The sequence below is a fragment of the Oratosquilla oratoria genome, chromosome 2, assembly GCF_046742065.1.
Source record: "Oratosquilla oratoria isolate Oo_2021 chromosome 2, ASM4674206v1, whole genome shotgun sequence".
Lineage (NCBI taxonomy): Eukaryota > Metazoa > Arthropoda > Malacostraca > Stomatopoda > Squillidae > Oratosquilla > Oratosquilla oratoria.
In genome coordinates this window covers 17,235,857-17,245,872 of record NC_134778.1, presented here as the reverse complement: position 1 = coordinate 17,245,872, position 10,016 = coordinate 17,235,857, and positions in this window count along the sequence as shown.

The window sequence follows — 10,016 nt, the reverse complement described above, 5'->3', positions numbered from 1 at the left end:
ACAGTGGGGGTCATGTTAGGAAGTCCTTCGAAGGATTGGGATTGTTCAAGGTGTTATGAACACAACCAAAATATATGGTTTTGTCGATGTTTGTGCAGCACAACTAAGATTCAAAGCTTAAAACTGACTGAGCTCCCATTCTTGCTGTACGGCTGAGACTTGGACAAAAAAATATTAATTTCAAGAGACGTTTAAATGTCTTTGATATAATGATCACACGGAGAAGCCTAGAGTATCACTGGAATGACTAGTCATTTGTTGAATAAGAGACTGTTCTGTAAGACTCAGTCTAAGCCAGTTAGCAGAAAAATTAGTAAATGTCAACTTCAGGTTCCTGGAGGTTGATTCAACCCATAGAGTTGTCCCCAAAACAGTCAACCCTCCATGGAAGAGAAAGCCCACTAAACTCATGGCTAAGGGGGGAGAGCGTAGGTCAAATGAACTTGATGCAATATATATATATATATATATATATATATATATATATATATATATATATATATATATATATATATATATATATATATATATTGGAAAAGGAAGGGTGACTGCATGGAAGCTCGCTTGGAAAAACTGTGGTGGTTCGCAACGGCGTGTGAATGAAGCGACGGCTCCCCCCCCCCCAGCACATGCTCCAAGTTGATGACGATGATGATGATGATGATGATGATAATCTTGATGGTGATGATGACGATGATGATGGTGATGATGACGATGATGATTATGATGATGATGATGATGATGATGATGATGATGATGATGATGATGATGATGATGATGATGATGATGATGATGATGATGATGATGATGATGACGATGATGTTGAGGATAATGGTGATGATGATGATGATTAATGATCGTGATGATGATGATTAATGATGATGATGATGATGATGATGATGATGATGATGATGATGATGATGATGATGATGATGATGATGATGATGATGATGATGATGATGATGATGATGATGATGATGATGATGATGATGATGATGATGATGATGTTTTTTGAATCAGTTACGTCATCCAATACTTTCTTCGGTATTTCATTGATTGGAAGCAATTTCGTTTTTACTTTTGGGGTTTCTCAATTGCTTATCTGACTTATGATTTTTAAAAATAAATATTTTGTTTCTGGGAGCACGGAGCTTCAGATCAACCTTCAGGGCCTTCAGGTGTGTAAACCTGTATGTGTGTGTGTGTGTGTGTGTGTGTGTGTGTGTGTGTGTGTGTGTGTGTGTGTGTGTGTGAGAGAGAGAAAGAGAGAGAGGAAGAGAGAGATAGATAGATGAATAGATAGACAGATAGATAGATAGATAGGTAGATAGATAGATAGATAGATAGATAGATAGATAGATAGATAGATAGATAGATAGATAGATAGATAGATAGATAGATAGATAGATAGATAGATAGATAGATAGATAGATAGATAGATAGATAGATAGATAGATAGATAGAAAGATAGATAGATATATCGATAGATAGATGGATAGTTAGATAGACAGATAGACAGATAGATAGATAGATAGATAGATAGATAGATAGATAGATAGATAGATAAATACATATATATATATATATATATATATATATATATATATATATATATATATATATATATATACATACGAGGTCTGTTAGAAAATACGCGGACTGACGTCATAAAGCAAAATATACTTTATTTAGAAGTTACAGATCTGGATCCCCTTCAAAGTACTCTCCTCCCCAACACACGCACTTATCTCAACGGTGTTTTCACTTGCTGAAACAGTCCTGGTATGTTTCTTTTGTTGTGTCCTTCAGCTACTTTATTGCCTTAATCATTTGCCTTAATCTCGGGAATCGTCTCAAATCCTCTTCTTTTCAAGGGTATTTTGAGTTTGGGAAACAAGAAAAAAATCGCAAGGAGCAAGGTCAGGTGAATAGGGGAAGTCGGGAAGAACAGTGATTGAGTGTTTAGTCAAAAACTCACGAGTTCTGAGGGCTGAAGGGACTGGAGCGTTGTCGTGATGGAAAAACCAGTCGCCACTCCTCCACATTTCTGGCCTTTACGACGGATGGTGTCCCTTAGACGCTTCAGAACTTCAGTGTAGTAAGTCTAGTTCACTGTGGAGCCTTCGGGGAGGTACTCGTGGTGAACAACACCCTTAGCATTCGAAGAAAATTGTCAGTATCACTTTGACCTTTGGATCGAACTGGGCGAGCTTCTTTTTTGGGGTCTGCGGGATGTTTCACTCATCCACTGGGACGATGGGACCTTCATTTCAATGTCAAAACCATAAAACCACGATTCATCACCTATTATGATCCTGGACAAGAAGTCTTCATCTTCTGAACAATTAAGCAGTTCCTCACAAACCTGGACGCGATGGGCTTTTTGTCCGTCATCAGGCGTGGCACAAATTTTGCAGCAACGCGGTGTATCTTCAATATTTTTTTCAAAATCTCGTATCAAGATCCAACTGATAGCCCACACTCTTCAGCAAGCTCCCTGACAGTCAGACGTCGATTTGCCCGCACCAGGGTTTAGATTTTGTCGACGTGTGGGTCGTCGGTTGACGTGGAAGGACGTCCAGGACGCTCATCATCTTCAATGGACTATCGACCATCCTTAAAACGCTCATACCACTTGAAACATGCCTTACGCTTCATAGCAACATCACCGTAAGCTGTGTTAAGCATAGCAAAAATTTCAGTCGCAGATTTTCCAAGTTTAACAAAATTTCACAGCAAGTCGTTGTTCCTTCACGTCACACACACACACACACACACACACACACACACACACACACACACACACACACACACACACACACACACACACACACACACACACACACACACACACACACACACACACACACACACACACACACACATATATATATATATATATATATATATATATATATATATATGTGTACCTGATGAGAGCAGGTAAGGCACCTGGGTTGGATGGATGCCATGCAGAATATCTGAAAAAAAGGAGGTACAGTTATGGTGGAATGGCTGGTGAGGTTATTTAGTTTTGTTTAAGAGAGGGTAGAGTGCCGGAGGACTGGAGGAGTGTCAGTGTAGTTTCACTTTACAAAGGAAAAGGGGACAAGTGTGAGTGTAGTAGTTTCATAGGGATCAGTATGTTGAGTGTAGTTTGGGAAGCCTTATGGGAGGGTTTTGATTGAGAGGATTAGGAGAGGAACAGAGGGAGTGATTGGTGAGGAACAGTGTAGGTTTAGGACAGGTAGGGATTGCCTGGATCACATTTTGGTGGTAAGACAGATATATGAGAAAGCTTTAAGAAAAGGTAATAATGTCTTTTGGGCCTTTGTGGGCTTGGAAAAGGGCTTATGACAGGGTAGACAGGAAGGCACTGTGGGGGGTATTGCAGATATATTGAATAAGAGTAATGCTGTTAAGAGTAGTCAAGAGATTTTACGAGAGTAATAGAGCCTGTGTTAGAATTAGAAATGGAGAGAGTGAGTGGTTTGAGGTAAAGGTGAGAATTCACCAGGGATGTGTTATGTCACCTTGGCTGTTCAATTTATACATGGATGGGGTGGTGCGAGAGGTAAATGCAAGCGTAATGGGCCGGGGACTGCAGATGGTTAAAGAAAAAGGAGAAAAATGTGAGATAAGCCAGTTGTTGTGTGATGACAGTACTGTGGTTGTGGCAGGATCAGAGAAGGGATTAAGAAAGTTAGTGATAGAGTTTGGGATGGTGTGCGAAAGAAGGAAGTTGAAAATAAATGTGGGTAAAAGTAAGGTGATGAGATGTACAAAGGGAGAATATGGCAGCAAATTGGAAGTGAGTATTAAGGGAAAGAAACTGGAGGGAAAGGATAGCTTTAGATACTTGTGTGTGAGTGTGGCGGAAAAGGGAGGAGTTATTGTGAAGGTAGAATGTAGATTGAAAGAAGCAGGTAAATGCCGTGGGGGATTAAAAAGTGTAATGAGAAATGACATTTGTGAATTGATGCTAAGAGATTGTATAAAGGAGTGATTATGCCGGCAGCACTGTATGGGGCAGAAACATGGAACATAAGAGAGGAAGAGAGGAAGAGTTTAACTGTGTTTGAGATGAAATGCCTGAGAAGTATGATAAGGGTTATTAGGTTGGATAGAATGAGAAACGAGAGGGTGAGGAGGAGAGCGGGGGTGGGAAGAGAGTTGGGAGATAGGGTTGATGAAAGAGTATTAGGATGGTTTGGACACATGAAAAGAATGGGTGAAGAAAGATTAATAAAAGATGCGTAGAAAGCATAGGTGGAAGGAGTGAACATGAGGGGGCGACCAAGGATGAGATGGATGGATGGGGTAAAAGGGGCATTGGGAAAGAGGGGAATGTCTGTTGAGGAAGGACGGGAGAAGACAGAAGATAGGGGTGAGTGGAGAATGGTTGTGTATGGATGATGGTGTGATGCATGGAAGGGATGGTGGTGGTGAGGTAGTATGTGTAAATGATATTTTGAAACAGCCAGAAGGAATTTCTCCTCGTCATCTCTTTTTCTGCATGAGGGGACGGAGAGGGGGGGTCGCCGATTAAATGAAGCGGCCTTGCTGTGTATGTGCTGTGTCTTGCTGCATTGTTTCTTACCCAGGGGAATGGGATAGATGCAGGGATGACCCGTTATCCAGGAGGAGCCAAGATAGGAGGGAGGGAGGAGGAGGGGGTGAATCGGAGTGGGGTGGGAGGGGATGAAAAAGGTGGGAGTGGAATTAAGCCTTTTGAATTTCACTATCTTCCTTGTAAGGGGGAAAAAGCCCTTGGTATATGTATTTGTGCATCTTGTTCAGTGCTGCTTTTCTTTCTTTGCTGGCTTTTGATCTTCATTTATATTGTACACTGTTGTAGGCACTGTCTCTTCTCTATACTCCTGAGCATTTAGGAATTGGCAAAAATTCTCCGTCCACTGAAAACCAATTTCCTTTGGTTCAGCCAGTATGTGTCCTTCCTTGCTCTTCTTAATTGAGTGACAAGTCCCTCTGCTTCCATTGAGATGTACATTTATACGTATATGTATATGTATATGTATATGTATATGTATATGTATATGTATATGTACTGTATATGTATATGTATATGTATATGTATATGTATATGTATATGTACTGTATATGTATATGTATATGTATATGTATATGTATATGTATATGTATATGTATATGTATATGTATATGTATATGTTATATGTATATGTATATGTATATGTATTTGTATATGTATATGTATATGTATATGTTATATGTATATGTATAATTATTGCTTTAGTCACTTGATAGAGAGGAGGTACGATCTTCTACAACTTACCTGTACTACTCTACATAAGTAATACATCCACACAAACACATGCACAAACACATGCACAAACAAACGCGCACACACACACACACACACACACACACACACACACACACACACACACACACACACACACACACACACACACACACACACACACACACACACACACACACACACACACACACACACACACACACACACACACACACACACACACACAAAAGAAACCTCTCTGCACGATCGACTTGTTTTTTGTGTTTGCACACGTGCCTCCCGCGTCCTAGTGGCGGGAGTTCCCCTAGGGCACTCACATCCATCGCGTCAATGCAAGTTAAACTACCCCCGTGCTTGTTAATCTCACTGCCGTGCCGCCCCGCGTGTTGACAGGGCGCCCTCCACCCCTGGAGCCATGGCCTCTTTCAGTCACTCCACCAACGCCTCGCCTCTTGCAGCTTATACACGGGTTCCTCCGACTGACTTCCTTCGTCCTTATTCTTCGTCAAACCCTTTTCGGGGCCTCTTCAGCGCCTTCTGCAGGCTCTTCAGCGATTTCGTCTGCCTCCAGTCCCTTTAGCCTGGCATAGCTCTCTTCCCCCCCCCTCTCTCTCTCTCTCTCTCTCTCTCTCTCTCTTTCTCTCTTTCTCTCTCTTTTTCTCACACATACACACCACACCACCCTTTCCGCTCTCTTCTCGCAGGCTTCTTTCTTTTACGTGCCTCATCCTGCCTCTTCATGGCCTCCACTTTTCAGTCGCCTCAAAGTTCCCTTTCATACTCTCCTCCCCTCCCCTCCCCTCCCTTCCTTTCCCCTCTGACGGCGCCGCTGCCAAGTTTCCCCTTTTCAGCCCTTTTCCTCCGAATCCTTCTCCCCTCTTCTTCACTCCTCTCCTCTCCTCCCCTCTCTTCTTCCCTCATCTCCCTTCCCCTCCTCTACTCTACCTTCTTTATATTCTTCTTCTTCCTCGTCCTCCTCTCACCCTTTCTCCTCCACCTCTTCCTTCTTCTACCCTCATCTTACTTTGGCTCTTCTTCTTCTTCTTCTTCTTCTATTCTTCCCCATCCTCGACGTTAAGAAATAAGTAAACGTATGAATCAAGAAATTAACAAGTAAGACAAAATGTATCAATATATCAATAACAATGATAAATGTGTTAATACAGTAGATAGATAACTGATTGAAAAAAATATATCAAATGAACAAACGCAAAAGGTTAACCACCACTGATCAGGGCAAAGAGAGAGAGAGAGAGAGAGAGAGAGAGAGAGAGAGAGAGAGAGAGAGAGAGAGAGAGAGAGAGAGAGAGAGAGAGAGAGAGAGAGAGAGAGAGAGAGAGAGAGAGAGAGAGAAAGAGAGAGAGAGAGAGAGAGAGAGAGAGAGAGAGAGAGAGAGAGAGAGAGAGAGAGAGAGAGAGAGAGAGAGTAGAGAGAGAGAGAGAGAGAGAGAGAGAGAGAGAGAGAGAGAGAGAGAGAGAGAGAGAGAGAGAGAGAGAGAGAGAGAGAGAGAGAGAGGACTGATCCAGATCATGATAAAATGCAGGAAGAGAGGAGACGGAAAGGGAGCTCTATCTCCCAAAAACCTCTCCGCAGTTCCCGTGGATCTTTCCTCCCCAATTTACCTGCTCTATTCTTCCCCCTCAGATTCTCTCCCTTCCTCCCCTTCTCCCCCACCCCCACTCTCCCACCCCCAGCCCTTTCCAACCCTTTTATGGTTGTTTATCCTGTTATAATTCTGTTTCCTTGTTCCTTACCCTCGCCCCTACGTTCTCACTATCCCCCTCCACTCCTTTAGTTTCCTTTCTGTTGTTCCCTTTTCCTCTTCGACCTTCCCATGTATTTCCCCTTTCCTTTTCCCTCTTTCCCTCTTTACCTTTTACCCCAACTCTCTTTTCTCTTTTTCTTCATGTTATTTTCTCAATTTCCTTTTCATCTACGTTCTCTCTATCCTCTTCACTCTTTTAGTTTCCTTTCTGTTGTTCCCTTTTCTTCTTCGACCTTCCCATGTATTTCTCCTCTCCTTTTCCCTCTTTTCCTCTTTTCCTTTAACCCCATCTCTCTTTTCTCTTTTTCTTCATACTATTTCCTCCATTTTCTTTTCATCTCTTCAACGGATTTATAATGACAAAGCACAGATACCGGTAGGAGACCTTTGGGTCCATGAGGAGTTCTGATACAGGAAGTAAAACAATAAAAAAACAACAACAAATACTTGAGGTAATAATGTGGTAGACATTAGAGAACATTTCTCAGGTGTTTATACAGAGTAGCCCAAAAATCCCTGAGGGATTTTGAATTCTAATAGCTTCTTTATTTTTGTATATAAATCTATGAAATTCTAACACAATGTGAAAAAGAGTATGGAAATTTATTTACACTAAGTTACAAGAAGATAAAGGACTTATATATGAGAAAATGACGTCTTTTTAAACGGCGTTCATTTCCAGCTTCACACATCCATGCCCTTTCCAGGGTTTTCTGGCTTAGTTTCTTGACTTCCCTTGTGATGTTCTCCTTCAATTGTTCCAGGTTTTGAGGTTTACAGACCAACACCCTCTCCTTGAGATACCCACACAAAAAGAAGTCAGGACTGGTCAAGTCTTGGGAACGCGATCGAGGATTTCCTGCGCCTGGCGATTCGAAATAGTCCAGATTCGTGGTTCCAGGAAGATGGGGCAACTGCTCATACCCCGAGAGAGACAATGTAGTTGCTGAGGCTATGCTTTGCAGACGGAATTATCTCTCGCTACGGCGATATCAATTGTCCATCGCGTTTCCCAGACTTGACCAGCCCTGACTTCTTCTTGTGGGGAGAATCTCAAAACGAAGGTGAATGTCAACAAACCTCAAACCCTGGAACAGTGGAAAGAGAACATCGCGAATGCAATCAGGGAGTTGAACCAGGGAACCCACGAAGCTGTCATGGAGTCACCATTTAAAAGACGTCATTTTTCATATATGAATGATTTTTTGACCCTTTTTTTGTAAATTAATACAAATAAATTTCCATAATCTTCTTCACATTGTGTTGAAATTCCATAAATGTACATACAAAAATAAAGCTATTAAAATTTAACATCCCTCACTGAATTTTGGGCTACCCTGTACAAGTGAATTTTGAAAATAGACGCCATTTAAAAGACGTAATTTTTCATATATGAATTATTTTTTTTTTATCTTTTTTGTAACTTAATATAAATAAATTTCCGTAATCTTCATATTGTGTTGAAATTCCATAAATGTACATACAAAAATAAAGAAGCTATTAAATTCTAACATCCCTCACTGAATTTTGGGCTACCCTGTACAAGTGAATTTTGAAAATAGACGCCATTTAAAAGACGTAATTTTTCATATATGATTTTTTTTTCTTTTTTGTAACTTAATATAAATAAATTTCCGTAATCTTCATATTGTGTTGAAATTCCATAAATGTACATACAAAAATAAAGAAGCTATTAAAATTTAACATCCCTCACTGAATTTTGGGCTACCCTGTACAAGTGAATTTTGAAAATAGACGCCATTTAAAAGACGTAATTTTTCATATATGAATGATTTTTTTTATCTTTTTTGTAACTTAATACAAATAAATTTCCATAATCTTCATATTGTGTTGAAATTCCATAAATGTACATACAAAAATAAAGAAGCTATTAAAATTTAACATCCCTCACTGAATTTTGGGCTACCCTGTACAAGTGAATTTTGAAACTTAAACTGTACTACATTCCACCGCATTGACAGGAAGTCCCCCCATTCATTGATTACATGATTGGCGAAGATGTCTTCCTAAATCTCGATTAAACTTACATTCTGACAGCTTGAGTCCATTACTTCTCGGTGGGTTGATCTCTAATGTAAAAACATATTCAACATTGATGTTAGCATTTCTATTTGATATCTTGAAGAGCTCTATTAATTCTTACTTTAGGGAAAATGAGTCTAAATGTTTTAAGCGGTCTTCGTATGATTTGTTCCTTATATTTTGTATAATTTTTGTAGCTCGCCAATGTACCCTTTCCAGTCTACTAAAGTCTTCAATGGAGTTACAGGATCCTAGGGGAACAGTGCACACTAAATAGGGTGGGTTTATGATCTCCACAGACAAACAACAATAGACTTTTTAGATCATGATATCAGTCGTAAAATTTTATTTACTTTACTTAATTAAGGTCGATACTGATAATTTCACCAGGATCTTTTCCAATCTCTGTTTTGAGCTATTTTCTTTTCTACATAACTTTCTCATATGATTAGTTTATTACCTACGAGTGTGTACAAAACTACACACTTACTAAATAGAGCTATTTTTTGTTTAAGACTCTTTAAACCACAACCCTAGTTAGTTAGATATATAATTAACCTATTTATTTGAAGTTTCGTCACCAAATTTGAATGAGATAGTATTCAGTGTTGATCATGACACTGGTGTATAGTGTGAACGGAACCAGGAACTCCACTTTTAACATCTTTCTAACCAGAAAACAGTTAGAAACAACTAAGAACAGCTCGATGTTTGTGATTGTTCGACCAAATGCTAATCCACATTCAAAGGTTGTTTTTATTTCATGAGAAGCACGTTTAGTTTACAATCTATCCTGTCCCTCTCCTTTCCTCTGCCCCATCCTTCCCTCTTCCTTCCTCCTTCTCGTTCTTCTTTTCCTTTCTTCTCTCTAACCGCATCCTGTTTCTCCTTCTTCCTTAATTTCCT